The sequence below is a fragment of the Notechis scutatus genome, chromosome 4, assembly GCF_049901735.1.
Source record: "Notechis scutatus isolate UNSWTSFEM ecotype Mainland chromosome 4, rNotScu1.2, whole genome shotgun sequence".
Taxonomy (NCBI): Eukaryota; Metazoa; Chordata; class Lepidosauria; order Squamata; family Elapidae; genus Notechis; species Notechis scutatus.
In genome coordinates, this window is record NC_142012.1 from 149,892,424 (window position 1) to 149,905,162 (window position 12,739).

Sequence of the window (12,739 nt, forward strand, 5' to 3'; positions counted from 1 at the left end):
ATATGAAATTGGTGCAAATAGATTTCCAAGGACAAAGTTCTGATAAAGAGACTTACCATAGAAAAGTGAGCAATGCCATTATAAAGAATTCCATTGATAGCTGCATCTCAAACATGAGTCCAATTTATATAAAAATCAAAATTAAAATTTCTGTATTGCTTTCACCTGCTCGCATAGTATGACATTTTTGAAGCCACTGTATTTTGATGATATTCATCTGCTATGTTGCGATTCATCTGTTATTTCAATAACAGTCTAGCTTGGTTTTCATGATCCTTCTGAGAACTGGCTATCACACCAGATTTATCCTCCATATTTTCTTCCCAAATGATTCAACATTGCTAAACCATAATCTGTGTATAAGGTTCTTGAGATATTTTTAAACCAAATCCACAACCATTTTGTTTTGTTGAAAGACCCCAGACGTTGGCGTTTTGAGAAAATAGAGAGACTTTTCCATTTCTGTTTGCCTACTCAGTACATATTTTTATATCCTTCTGTGATGTGCTTTTACACCTTTAAAATAAATCTGAAGAAACTTGGATTACCATGGTCTGTTAATTGTTTTAATTTATACCTTCTATATTTACAAAATCATTTTTTGTAGGGCAGCAACTAGATCTGGACAAGTGTAAACAGAACTATTCCAAATGTAATTGCAACATAAATCTGTACAAAGGTACTATAATTTTGGCTGTGCTGGCTGAGGTTCATGAAAATTCATGTGCATAGCATAAGGAAGAACCCAATTCTTCGTCTTGATAGTTCAGCAGGATTCATCACATGATGACACAAAATGTTCTGCAAGACCCACAAAATCCTCAAGTAACAAAGACATTACTTACAATAATCTTATTCGTGTTAATAAACCAACAATGCCCAAAGGCCTTAAAAAGAAACACCCCTCCAAAAAAAGAAAAGGCTCAGAAATATTGCGAGACCTATTTAGATTCATTATCCTTTCCCCACCTGCTACCATGATATCTATTGTCAGTGGCTATTGCCTACTTTGGTGTTAGCATTCCAATTCCTTTGATGTATTGCAAAAAGGGAGAAAATTGAAGAAATACCTGTCTTGATTTCCTCCTCAGCCTCTATCAATGATTCAGAATGGAAGAACCAGACTTGATGTCAAGGTCTAATTATCTAGGGAGCTTTCCAGATCATTTACCACCACGATATAATACCCTGTTGGAGTTTTTCAGCTCAGTTCAATGTACTGATAACAACAAAGATTAGAGCCAAAAGTTATCACTATTCTATTATTCTCAGCAAGGGACAGGCTCATTTAACACAGAAAAACTAGAGAGAAATCAGTACCATCTCAATCCCCAACCATACTGTGGTTCATTGTAGTGGTGCTATGGTATATTTTGAAGTGCAGGAGCTTGCTATTCTAACCACCATTGGCCAGACAGCCATGAAAATCCATGCTTGTGTTATTTATGACTGTGAATGGGGGTCTGACTGAGGATATATGCATTGGGCATCCATGCATATCACACTCAAATATTAAAGATTTCTTCTTCTATGCAAGTCATAGTTTGGTGCTTTAACTGGCACCGTATCCCATTGGTATTTTAAGGCAGAGGAGAAGATTCTGAGGCTAGGGCCACATACAGAGTTCTTCAAAGTTTTGGCTATGTTGCAATCAGGAGTGTGATTCAACCAGTGTAACAACCGGTTCGGCATTTGCTACTGACCTTCTCCAGCAATCCCTGTGTGTTAAACAGCTGAAACATAGCAATCCTCTGTGCCACGCAAAGCTGAGCTTGAAAACCAGGATATAAAGCACAGACTAGGTGATGGGTAGGCCCAACAGCTGAACATCAGAGCGAATGGTTTGATCACAGCTGATCCTCAGTGATACCCCACCCCTGGTTGCATTGTGAGACCAAAGGCTAAAATTATTAAACCTGTAAGTCAGGAATAAGTAGTTATGTTTTTAGCTTTCATTAATTTAAATGTAAATGAAATCATATATTATTCTGTCCACATCCACTGTCTTTTGAATGATGGCCATATCACTTAAAGATCAAGTATGGTTCTTATCCCATGAAAAGTTGCATAAACTTTTATAAATGATCTCAAATACATTCCTAGCAAGGAACTGTATTAACTACTTTAAATTTAAATTCCACTGATCTGCAAATAAAATCAATATAAATTACTAACCCTAGTTTCCCTTAGAGGAGCTCATACCACAGAACAAATTGCCTTCACACTATAGATAGTTGCACTGCAGTTAATCATCTATTTATTCCAGTTGTTTCATTCTTTAGTTTTTCTGCAGTTGTTTCATAGTTTTAATTGTTATATTAAGATTCAAGGTGCTGAGAATCAGAAAATGATAGTGGTCAGCATTAAACAAATGAATAAGCAAAAGGATAAATACATAAGTTTGGAAATGCTCCCATCTAGCATGTCAGACCAAGAGGACTGTGACCTTGTTGCCAAAAATAAAAATTACCAGAAATCAACACTCAAGAAAAGTATGTATTAACCACAATTAACACTAGACCAACAATCAAGCAGTAAACAATATCCCAATCAAGGAACTACCAATTCAGGAAAACAATCAAACAATAAACAATAACCTAATCAAGGAACCACCAAGAACACTCTTACCAACACTGACAGGGCAAGCCACTTGTATATAAACTGAGAACAAATCCCACTCCCTTCTAGCACTGATGGGTAATGAAACATCTGCAAGAAAACAGCCAAGTTCAGAGAGCACTAAGGATCTCACGCCACCCCAAAAAATATTTTTTAACATGATACTACAGATCTGTTGTTAGCTAACTTTGGGTTAGAATTGTTCCACCAATTCAATTGTGAATCAGTATATTCTTGTTTGTTTTATAGTTTTCCTTCCAATTTCCATTTAATTCTCTGACCTTCACTGAGCCCAGATGAGCTGTGGCCATCTTCACTGTAGATGAAAAGGGACTAGTGATTTAATGCATCCACAGCACTTCCCTCTAGTAAATAGAGATGTTTGTCAGAGTAATTCCTCAGCTGATCTGGCATCTGCACTACCAGTCAGTTATGATCAATACATTTCAATTAACCAAATTAACTACTTATTTCACAGTAAGTGTAGGCCAAAACAAAAACAAAAAATAGACCCAAGGCCAGCTGAGTACAGAAAACATGCTATATTTGGCTTTTTAAGCAGCTATCTCTGCATTTTCAGAGATATTTCAGGATTAACAACATGACTTAATACATAGTACATAGCCTATGTATAATATCACCACCCAGTGCCATAGACACAGCTTTATTTTATTTTATTTATTTTATTTTATTTTATTATTTTATTTTATTTTATTATTTTATTTTATTATTTTATTATTTTATTTTATTTTATTTTTTATTTTATTTTATTTTATTTTATTTTATTTTATTTTATTTTATTTTATTTTATTTTATTTTATTTTATTTTTATTTTATTTTATTATTTTATTTTATTTTATTTTATTTTATTTTATTTTATTTTATTTTATTTTATTTTATTTTTTTTTATTTTATTTTATTTTATTTTATTTATTTATTTTTGTCAATCGCTTACAAGATAATAGGTATAAGTAAAAACAGTTATGAATACATGAATACATATAAGAAAAATAAAAAATAAAAGAAACAATAGGACAGGGACGGTAGGCATGTTGGTGCACTTATGCATGCCCGCTACAGACCTCTTAGGAAAGGGGTGAGGTCAATAGTAGACAGTCTAAGGTTAAAGTTTTTAGGGTTTGGGGGAAAAAACACAGAGTCAGGTAGAATATTCCAGACATTGACCACTCTGTGGCTGAAGTTGTATTTCCTGCAATCAATTTGGTGCGATTAACCTTGAGTTTGTATCTATTGTTTGCTCTTGTGTTGTTATGGTTGAAGCTGAAGTATTCATTGACAGGTAGGACATTGCAATGGATGATTTTATATACTATACTTAGATTGGACCGAAGGCAGAATAATTCAAGGTTTTCTAGGTCTAGAATTTCAAGACTGGTGGCATAAGGTATTCTGCAATGAGTAGAGGAGTGGAGAACTCTTCTTGTGAAATATTTCTGGACTTTCTCAAATGTGTTAATATCAGATACATAATGTTGGTCCCAGACTGATGAGCTGTATTTGAGTATTGGTCCAGCAAATGTTTTGTATGCTCTAGTTATGAGTGTAATATTACCAGGGAAAAAGCTACGTAAGATTAGGTTAACAACTCTTAACACCTTTTTGGCTATGTAGTTACAGTGGGCTCTAACACTTCGATCATTAGAGATGAGTACTCCAAGATTCTTGACAGAGTTTGAATCATCAACAAGGTCTTGACAAGTGTCAGCCTGTATTTTATTTTCTGATTTTTTTTTGCCAATGTGTAGGACAGAGCATTTATTTGTTGAGATTTGAAGTTGCCATTTGTTTGACCATTCTGATCCATAGTCAAGGTCTTTTTGAAGGGTAGCAGTATTGTCTGTAGTGTTGAATAGCTTTACATCCTCAGCGAAGAGAACGCAGTTGCTCTTGATATGATCACAGAGGTCATTTATGTAGAGTATGAAAAGAATTGGTCCTAGAACACTGCCTTGGGCGACACCACTGTTGACAGGTACAGAATTTGATAGGATGCTGCCAATGTTGACCATTTGTTGTCTGTTTGACAGGAATGCTTCTATCCAGTTATGCAGGTGTCCAGAGATACCATAAGATTTTAGTTTTAGGAGTAGTTTGTCGTGTACCACTGAATCAAAGGCTTTACAGAAGTCTACATAGATTGTGTCTATTGCTTTGCCCTGATCGAGTTGTGTAGTCCATAAATTTTTGCAGCGTAAGAGTTGCAGATTACATGATAGTTTTTCCTGAAACCAAATTGTTTATTAGAGTAGGTTGTTTGTTTCTAAGTGGAAGATGATGGATTGGTTAATAATTGATTCCATGACTTTACAGGTGACACAGCATAAGGAGATTGGTCTGTAATTTTCAACTAGGCTGGGGTCTCCCCTTTTGAAGATGGGAATGACCGTGGCTTGTGACCATAGTTTTGGCAAGGAGCTGGTCCTGAAAGATTTTTCAAAGATTATGCTTAGAGGTTCTGCTATGGCAGTGGGTAGCTTTTTTAAGAAGTAGGCACATATGCCGTCCAGTCCAATAGATAGAGATGGTTTTAGATTGCGTAGTGCTTTTTTAACATTGTCTTGTGTAAAATCAATATGTATTAGATCATTGTAGTTGTCTGTGGTTCGATTAGGAAATACTGGGCATGATCCATTGCTGTTTACAAATACTGAGCCAAAGAATGTGTTAAAAAGGTTGGCTTTAATAGTGTCGTTGTTGCAGTCTTTACCATTAGGTCCTTTCATGGGTGGGGTGGACCTTGAGTCTTTTAGTTTGTTGTTTACAAAATTGTACAAAGCGTGGGTGGAATTGGTGCGTAGAAGTTTTTCTTCTTGTTTAATGTGATAATTGGTGCATTCAGTCTTTATCTGGTGGCATAAGTTTTTGTATCGGCTTTTGAAATTGGCAATGTGACCAGATTTGTTTTTCCGCTAAAGTAATTTCTTTTTGGATTGAAGCTTCCTTATTGTTATGGGTAATTTGTTTTTTCTGGTTTTGGGAGTTATTAATGGTACATATAGTTTGATGACTCTTTTGACTTCAAGTAAAAATATGTTGTAATGGTCTTCAACAGTATTGCATCCAGTGAATAGAAATTGCCAATCAAGGGATGAGAGATTGTTGTTTATAAGATTATAGTTGCCTTTTTTGAAGTTATAATTAGGGATTCCGTCATTATGATGATTTTTGTGTGGAGACAAAAGTCTATCATGTTGTGGTCACTGTTGGAAAAGGGTTCTTAAATTTGTATTCCATAAATTGAATTCAAACTATTGCAGAAGAGATCGAGGCAGTTGTTAAGTCTAGTGTTGTTGGTTACTAGTTGTATTAGTCCCAGATTTGTTACTGCATTGTAGAAGGTTGCATGTGTGGGTTCAGTTGTACATTAAGGGTCCAGTTAATATGAGGTAGATTGAAGTCACCAAGAAAGATAAAAGTGTGTGGGCAGGATGCTGCCCATGTTAGTAGTGAATTTAGCTTGTTTACATGTTCGATGTCACATTCAGGTGCTCTGTAACATAGTAAGAATCGAATTGTGATATTTAAGGATAGTTCACAGGTGATGGTCTCAGGAAGAGCAAGCTCCTGGGTAACTTGGATATTTTTTAGATGTAAGGACTTTTTATAGAAGATAGCAACACCACCTCCTCTATGGATTTCATGAACTGATCGGTAAACATGATAGTCTATTACTGTGGTAATGGAGTCAGGGAGAGATGCATTGAGCCATGTTTCACAGACAAATATAATGTCGAATTTAGCCGTATTTAGTAAGAGGAGAAATTCAGGTATTTTATTTACAAGGCTTCTTGCATTGAGTAGCTTGCATTTAAGGCCAGTTGTGGTTGGAATAGAGGTTGCTTGCCAGTTGTGGTTGGAATAGGGGGTTGCTTGCCTAGTTTTGAGTGATTTTGGATTGGATGGGGTGGGGTTTTCTTCCTTCTGTAGAGAAAGGTGGGAAAGAAGTAAGCTTACAAAACCAGGAGAGCATTTTTTTTTAAAAAAATAGCAAATTGATTGAATGTCTTTCCAATGTTCTGCAAATACTCTCATCTTATATTGTAATGTATGATATAAAACAACACTAGACTGTCGCGTCGAGCGACCGGTCCGTTGATTCGATTTTCCAGTCTGTTGCTGAATTCCCTTCAAGAATTAATTTAGCGGAGCCCTCGCAAGGGTGAGTGCCAAAGCACAAAGAAAAAGACACAAAACAAATAGTTTCTTTAGGTGAGGAAACACATCGCGCCTGGGGCAGATGGAATTGTCCCGGCGGCCCCGATTGCTTTGCGCTGTCCTCTTTTATTGTGCTGATTTAAAGACGGGGTGGGGTGAATGCAGGAAACAATGAAGTTACAGAGTTAATCATTGAAACCAAGATACGTGACACAAGGAGCAAACTTCATGACTGATACTTTTCAGGTAAACATGTCTTAATACCAAATACACAGTTTTTAGCTGACACAGACTTTTGGAGTTAATCCTGTCAGTTTCAGTCCTGTCAGTGGAATTTGCCCTGAGAGGTGTACGTGCTAGGCAAGATTTGTTCTATGGCAAAATAGCTAAAGCAGGATAGCCACAATTCCTCCTTTTCTTTATTTTTGTGCTCCTGATTCTAGGTAGAGTCCTTTCTCCTCCGAGTAGTCCCATAAGGTGGCAACAAACCCTTCGGTTTGTTGATGCCTTGCAGAACCAACTCATACGAGGAAAAGTCCTCATCCCCGAATCGTGGCTGGGCAGAGTTAACAAAACTTCTTTGGGAGAAAAGGAGTTAATAGTGTCTATTTCCTCCTCTGACTCTAGGTCAGAGGACCATTCCAGCAAAGGTTTTTTGACAAGATCTTTTGTGAGAAAGCTAACCATTTTTTGAGTATTGTTAACTTCATTATCAAGGGTATTCAAACGATCCCTCAAAAAGGTAACTAAACGTCCTAATACACATGGACCAATAGTACAAGCAAGAAGCAATAGCACAAGAGGACCTATTAGAGCAGACAATAGAGTGGTTAACCAGGAGAAAAATTAAACATGCCTTGATACCATGGCTGACCTTGTTGTCGTTCATTCTCTCTATCCTTCAAACGTTTACGTAATTCATCCATAGAATCTTTGACAACTCCTGAATGATCAGCATAAAAACAACATTCTTCCTTTATTGCTACACATAATCCCCCTTTGTTTAAAAATAACAAATCTAGACCTCTTCTGTTCTGAAGAGTCACTTCAGCTAGAGATGAGAGAGAAGTTTGGAGAGCAGAAATTGAAGTCTCTATACGTTTGAGATCTTCATCTATTTGTAAACTGAGGGTTGCTAACTGTTGATGACCAACAGCTAGAGCTGCTACCCCAGTGGCTGCACCTGCGGCTCCAAGACCCAGCAATACAGATAGTGTTACAGCTGTTATGACTTCTCTTTTCTGACGAAGGGGGAATTGTGGAGGTTCAAGTTCATTAACAAGTTCCGACCCTGGATAAAAAGTGATCTTTGGGAGTAATTTTACCTGAATGCAAAAGGATCCCTGAGCAATAAGAACATCACCATGAGCACAAGCGGTGGCTCCAGTGGAGCAGGCCCATACAGAATTATTACCTGGGATAAAGAATTGTCCCTTGAGGCGAGCCTTGATATTGCCATTGGAGGTGGTATATAGAGGACCGTAGCCTCCAATGTTAAGGTTTGATCTTTCTTTTGGTAGATATACATTACAGTGATACCCAGATGAAACATTCTGACAATATTGGGAGTAATTAGCAGGTATGTGTCCTAGGCAACATCCTTGACCTACTATGTCAGTGATAGTGATGGAGGAAGTGTTCCATCGGCATTGTGTGTCACTGGTGGAGTTACTAATGGGTTCATTGGAAGCTACTGCATCGTAGAATGGTGGCAAATCAGATAAGCAAAGCCAACATTGATCAGTTTTGGATGAATCATTAAGTGTAGTTGCTAGCAATGTGAAAGAAGAATTGACCAACTGTACTAATGGATTCACCTGGATATTGGGTTTTTGTAGAAAGTTTGATTTCAGATTGGGATTGGGACCAACATCGTAAGTGGACATGGATATCGAGAGACGAATTGTAAAAACATTCCCTTCATCTCCTTGACCATCCCACTGACGCCCTCCCCAAGTAAACCCAACCATCCATTGTTTTTTTGCAAGTGTCTTTCCTTGTGCAGTAAAGGTGATTATGAGTGGATTCATTCTTTGTCCACAACAAGGCCATGAAGAGCAGGAATGCTGTGCTTGGGCACAGGTAATATGAATATAGTCATTTTTGGTAGGTGCTTCCCACCAGATATGACCTGTGGACACACAACTCCATTTTTACAATATCTGTCAACTACCCCACCGCAGGCAGAACGAGAAGTGCCAGTACTGTGGGCAGGGCAAAAATATAGTCTATAATTGTCAGCAGGTGCTGGACAGCAGGAGCCTTGCTTGTCCCATGTATCAGCTTGCAATTTTTTGTCTGCGTAATTTTTCGACTCCTGTTCCCATTTCAGCAAAATCCATGAAAAGCTGAGGAAACCATGGCCATCGAGTATAGTTAGTGGTGGTATTTAAAATTTTTCCTTGAAAGTCAAGGATAGTCCAGGTATAAGTTTGAGGTTGATGTTCATTTGTAGAGGATGGTTGTATGCTTCGAGGAGTGCGACGATAGCCAAATCGTGGAATAGCATGAGACGCAGGCTGCTTAGAGATGGAGCTGTCACCGATGAAGGCAGGATACCGAAGATGGCGAGCTCGAATGAGAGCCGTAGTCTTGCAATGGGTGTCGTCATAGATGAGGTGGCGTCGTCGCACAACAGGTGGTTTGTAGCGATCAGGAACCCAGGAAGATGAATGATGCCATATGCAGTTGGTGACATCACAAGGTGGAAAGCAGCAATGAAGATGCCATCGTAGTTTGTCTCCAGGAAAAGGTAGCTCAGAATTAGCTAGAGAGGGCAATGTAAGGAAAACAGAGGATAGTGGAGGAGATGCCACTGAAGGAGTGGAAAGCAATAGAACAGTGTGATTGAAATAGGTGTGATTGTGGAAAAACCCCAAGCAAGAATAGGAACCTATAGTAAGCGAAGTGACATGTATAGTTAAAAGATTGAACAAGGAGAATAGTAATAGTGAACAGTTATGTCAGAAGTAGGAGAAAGGAAACGACCGTTGTGTTGGAAAACATAATTACATGCAGGAAGGAGATTATCTTTAAAAACAAAGGTAACAGTGTCAGCAAGGAAAGCAAAAATAGCATCAGGAGATGCCCTAAATTGAGAAAAGACAGGAAGTATCGATATCAGAAGAAAGATTAGGATCAGAGTCAGGTTTGCCATGGTAAGGTCTGACACAGCGAGCAGGAACCCAAAGCACTCGATCAGGAAGTTGGACAGCAGCGTAACCCTTTCCCCAGGTGATGAGCTGTGCAGGACCTTTCCACGCAGGATCTGGAAGCTGTCTGAAATAGACAAGAGGACGGGAAGAGGGAACTACTGGCTTGGTGAAGTGGCAGGAAGCCGCCGTGGCAGGAGGAGAGCCAGTAAGATTGAGAAAGTTAAGAGTATAAAGACAAACATTTAAGATATTTTGCAACGTTGGGAGGTTCGGGGGACCTGAGCCTTTTTCCCCAAGTGCCGATCAAGGGCCTGTTTCAAAGTTTGGTGCAATCTCTCCACAATCGCTTGACCTTGGCTGTTGAAGGGCAAGCCAAACTTATGGATGATGGCCCATTTATGACAAAACTCAGCAAAGGGAGAACTGACATAAGCAGGACCATTATCTGTTTTGAGAATTTTTGGACATCCCAACGTTACGAATGATCGAATACAGTGATTAATAACATTTTTGGTAGCCTCTCCTCTTTGCAATGTTGCTATAATAAACCCTGAATAAGTATCTACTGATACATGAATGTATTTCCAGGGAGCAAAGGGAGGATAATGAGTGATGTCCATTTGCCACGTATCACAGGCTTGAGTACCCCTAGGATTAACGCCTTCAGGGATACCTTTGGCCTGCAAGCTACATGTTGGACATTGTTGAATTATTGCCGTGGCTTCTTGATATGTAATTCCAAATTGTCGCACTAGGGCTTTCCTGTTTTGATGAAAATAATCATGACTCTCCCAGGTGAAGGCTGTTGGAGAAGGGGAGAGGAGGCCATAATTTTACAAGCCTCGTCTGCCATATGATTGCCTTCTGCTAGGAATCCAGGCAATTGCTGATGACTTCTGATATGGGCTACAAATAAGGGTTTCCTCGTTTTTCAACAGGGTCTGAAGCTGAAAAAAAGTGTCATGAGAGAGGGAGGGGTAATAGGGGAGATATATGCATCGAAAATATGAGCAACCATCTGGGTAACATACATGCTATCAGATATTACATTTAAAGGTTGTTGTGAAAAAGAGACAACGCCAATAGGAAGGCAGCTAATTCAGCTTGTTGTGCTGATGTTTGTGAAGTAGTTAAACGTTTATGCCATTGAGCATTTTCGTACCATGTACATGCTCCAATATTTTTTGAACCATCAGTAAATACAGTGAAGCCTTCCTTCAATGGCTGTTGGACAAAAGGTGATTGTAAAACAAAAGGAACTGTCCGCAACACCTGCAGTCATGAATCAGAGGGAAGGTGGCACGACACTTGGCCACACCAATCTTCCAACGCGTCCTGCAGTGTTGTGGAAGTCTGAAAAAGAGGTTCCCATTGAGTGATCTTAAAAGGAATATACAATGTAAAAATATCCATTCCCATCAGGGCTTTGGTTTCTCTTACGCCCTTTTTCTATAAGAGAAGCCATTTGCGCTGCTCTAGTAAAAATAGATGTTTTTGGAGTGTGTGGTAGGTGTAGCCATTCCAAAATATGAAGATTTCTTGCATCTGATATTTGGACAATTATTGCAGTCAGTAGTTGATGAGTGGAAAGGATAGCAAGAGAAGGTGGTGTGTCTGTGAGTGCACGGTTTACCCATCGGGTGGCTAGGGCTGTGTTTACTTGTTTTAAAGCTTCTAGATGCTGATCTGAAAGATAGACCTTATCTGCAGGATTTTTCAATCCTACTAGTGCTTGAAAGAGTGGTGATAGCATCTGTGTGGTTAGAGCAAGATATGGTCGAGCCCAGTTAATAACCCCAAGCACTGCTGTAATTGAACCAGCGTGGTTGGCTGGGGAAGTGTGAGTGAAGGAATATGTGGAGATGCTGTGGAAGCTAAAACCTTGTGGCCTAAATATTGCATTGGGTAGTGAGACTGGATTTTTTCAGGTGCTATATGTAACCCTGCTTTTGCTAATGTGGTCAAGAGGATCGGGAAGGTTTTTGGACCATCCCCTTTGGCCCATCGGCAGCAATTAAGATATCATCCATGTAATGATATACAAGAAAACTAGGAAATTGAGATCGATAAGGCCGCAGAGCCTCATTGACAAAAAATTGACACATAGTTGGTGAATTTAGCATACCTTGTGGAAGAACTTTCCATTGATACCTAGAGGTGGGTTTAGAGTTGTTAAGCTCTGGTACTGTAAAGGCAAAGATGATCCTATCTTTTTGTGCCAGAGGTATGGAAAAGAAACAGTCCTTTAAATCTATTATTATGAGATCAAATCCAGCTGGGATCAAATTAGGATTAGGCAGGCCACACTGCAGTGGTCCCATGGGTTGAATAATTAAATTAATGGCTCGAAGATCATTAAGGAGGCGCCATTTGCCAGATTTCTTTTTAATGACAAAGACAGGGGTGTTGTAAGGACTGGTGGATGGTTCAATATGTCCTTCTATTAACTGTTGATGGACAAGAAGATGTAAAGCCTCCAATTTTTCTTTGGTGAGAGGCCATTGATCCACCCAAACAGGAAGAGAGGTTTTAAGAGTAAGGGATAAAGGAGAAATAGACATTTAGATAGAAAAACTATGGCAGCTGAATATAAGCCTGAAATTGAGAGAGTAAATCACGTCCCCAGAGGTTACAATGTAGAGGAAGGATATAGGGTTTAAGATAAGCAGTTAAGGTAGAATGCTTAGTAGAAGCAGAGAGCCAATGAGAGCTGACCTTAGCAGCTTGGGCCCCACCTACGCCCTGCACTGAAGAAGCTTCTGTGAGAGACCAAGAAGAGGGCCATTCAG